The sequence below is a fragment of the Terrapene carolina genome, unplaced genomic scaffold (genome assembly GCF_002925995.2).
Source record: "Terrapene carolina triunguis isolate 2854851 unplaced genomic scaffold, T_m_triunguis-2.0 Scaffold30979, whole genome shotgun sequence".
In the NCBI taxonomy this organism is placed as follows: domain Eukaryota; kingdom Metazoa; phylum Chordata; order Testudines; family Emydidae; genus Terrapene; species Terrapene triunguis.
Genome location: NW_020695330.1, coordinates 1 through 3180, shown reverse-complemented (window position 1 = coordinate 3180; position 3180 = coordinate 1).

Below are 3180 nucleotides of genomic sequence, written 5' to 3'. Positions count from 1 at the left end.
CGCAGGGGGGTGTATGGGACGGGGCGGATCTGACACGCGGCGGCACACGGCCAGCGCCCCGCAGATCTATTGCAATACAAAGAGTCCAAAGGGGGCTCAGGCAGGGTACACGCTCCCCTCCCATCTCCTGTCCAGGGCTCTGGGGCAGATCCATCTCCCTGCTGTCTCCCTCCACCATATCCCGCCCTGCCTCACTCCTCTGCATTCCCCCCCGCCCGCTGCAGCTGTCCCTTAGCCCAGCCGGGTGGGGTGGTGCCTGCCCTCGGTTACCCGGCATAGGCCAGTCACTGCACTGCCACAGGCAGAGCCCTCCCGACGCCCAGTGCCAGCCCCTCCCCTGCACTGGCTGCTCCGTCCCCAGCTGCTGGGGTCAAACTGCAAAGGTCTCCTGCGCCCCAAGTGCCCCGCCCCTGCACATCCCCTCCCCCCCGGCTCTCTGGCCCCAGCTCCGTGCCAGGACGGCCCCAGAGGAAGTGGCTTTCCTGCAGGAAGTCAGGCTGTTGAGACGCTGAGATAGGAAAGAGGTTGGGGGGCGGGGGGCCAGGACCCAGCCTGGGCCCAAACTGGGCACCTGCTCTGCAGCCACGGGCAGCAGGGTCCTCTCCTACCCTGGTGACTTGGGCTCCATCATGGCACGTGCCACCTGCTCAGGGGCCAGTGGGACAGGAAAGCACTAGCCCCTGCCCCACACACTTCACCCCCTAGTCCCCCAGCTCCAGCTGCCCTGCCCCTGCCCGGAGAGCCCCAGGACACCTGCAGGCCCGGCCTCTCCTCCGGTCAGCCCCTCCCGCATCCCGCCTCTCCTCCAGTTAGCCGGTCAGCCCCTCCCGGATCCCGGACCCGGCCTCTCCTCCGCTCAGCCCCTCCCTGGCTCAGTGTGTGCAGCCGGCAGCATCCGCTCCAGGACAATGGGGCTACAGGATCCGGCACAATGGCAGGAGGACCCCCCCCCGGGTCCCCTGCCTGGCTCAGCGGAAAGGGGTGCACATGGCCCACAAACAGCCCCCAATGGGCAGCACTCCCACACTGATCCCCACCCCATCTCCCTGCTGACACAGCCAGCTCCTGCCCTGCCCCCCACAGCGCCCCCTGCTGGGAGAGGTCGGGCTGGAGTAGCCAGGAGCGCCCCCCCATACCCAGCACTCTTGCCCCGCCCCCCCCAGCGCCCCCTGCGGGGAGAGACCGGGCTGGAGTAGCCGGGAGCGCCCCCCCATACCCAGCACTCCTGCCCCGCCCCCCACAACGCCGCCTGCGGGGAGAGACCGGGGTTGGAGTCACCGGGAGCTCACCCCCATATCCAGCACTCCTGCCCCGCCCCCCACAGCGCCCCCTGCTGGGAGAGGCCAGGCTGGAGCAGCCGGGAGCGCCCCCTCATACCCAGCACTCCTGCCCTGCCCCCCACAGCGCCCCCTGCTGGTAGAGGCCAGGCTGGAGCAGCCGGGAGCGCCCCCCCAGCTCTCTGGCCCTGTTCCCTACGATGCTGCCATGCCAAGACGCGACATATTCAATTCATTTGCTCAGCTTCCGCTGCGGTGCATCTGAAGCGATCCTGAGGCCCAGCAAGGGGGGACTCATGTGGGGGGAGTCACGTACAGAAGCTGCCCTAGAGGCCAGTCCCCCTGTGCCGTGCCGGGACCCATTACGGCCCCTTTCGGTGTCTCTTGGCCAAGCCAGCCAGACTGGGGCATGAGCCTGTGCGAGGCCTGGAGCCCGGCTGGAGCTAGACCAGAGAGACGCTGGCTCGGATCCCGGCTAATTGAATCCCTCTCTCGAGGGAGGCTGTCTCCCCAAGCCTTCCCCAACCCGCCTGCACTCCCCCCAGCTCCCTTTGTCTCTGCGCGGCTCCAATTACCCATACATGTGACAACACGCTCTGCTCCGAGCACACGCCGCTGCAGCGCTCCGGGAACATGCATGTGGCTCTGCGTGTTCATTTGAACACAGGCAGGCCTGGCACCCCAGAGACCTCCAGGGGAGGGATCCTGCTCTGGTGAAAATCTGGAGCTGCTCTGCCTTCCCACAGCACGGCTGGGCCCCGCGCTGGGCATGGCTCACACAGACCCAGGCGCCTTGTTGCCCGGACGGGTGCCAGCCCCGGGGGAGGGCGTTGCACTGACAGTAAGAACACCCGGTGCCAGGTGGCGTCCCGCAGACCTAGCGGCGTCCAGGCAAACAGGCCTGAGCAGGAGCTTCTCCTGCCCTCGGGCAGACGTGCCAGCTTCCTGGGCATGGCTCCCACTGCCAGAGTCAGGGTGAGGGGCAGAGCAGTGCTGCCTATGCGCCTTGGGGGCAGGGGCAGGGAAGGTGGCTAAGACGGGAGATATGGTGATGGGGACTCAGCCACTTCCCCTGCTGCCCCCTCTCCCCCCCCCCGGCTCCTGCCTGCCACTTCCCCTTGCATTCCCACCTGGCTCGCGCCCAGCGTCCCCACAGGGTGACGTCACCGCTCAGTTGCGCCCGAAGGGAAGCAGCCCAAGCCACAGAGCTGCATGTGGTTTCTGGAGGAAGCCCTGTTCCCGTCCCAGCACCGTGGGGAGGGAGGAGGGGCGCTGGGGGCGCAAGACTGGAGGGAGCCTGTCCTGCAGAGCCAAGCCTGGGCCCAGCGTCAAAGGGCAAACCAGTGGGCATGGGGGGCTTTCCTGCTGCCTTGTGCCGGGGACAGAGAGCCTGGCCTGGGAGGGTGAGTTAATAGGGGGGCTTCCTTCCTGCCTTCGGGGCTTGTCTCCCCTGGAGAGCGTGGGGGCGCCGGGACGGCTGCTTGCCCCTAACGTCTATTTAACTCGTTGGAGGCCAGGCCCTTAGCCCCAGAGCCGCCCGTCCGCGAGGGAGCGAGATTGGGCATCATGCTCCAGGGCAGAAAACAGCATCACAACCCCCCGCACACTGGGTCTAACGCCCCCCACATGCCCCAGTGCCTCCTCCAGGCAGAGACCGCGTCTCCATGGGGCCAGAGGGGGCACCCCAGGGCAGTGCGATGGCCCCGGAGTCCTGGCTCAATCCTCACCCGGATAACTCGCTCAGCTCCCCTGAATCCCTCTGCTGGGACGCCCCCCCAGTCCCTGCCCTGTGGCGCTCCTGGGCGCTTTGGGATCCTGCTGGGACAGGCCGGGGCTGGAGTAGCCGGGAACGCCCGCCCAGCCAGCGCTCCTGCCCTGCCCCCCACAGCGCCCCCTGCTGGGA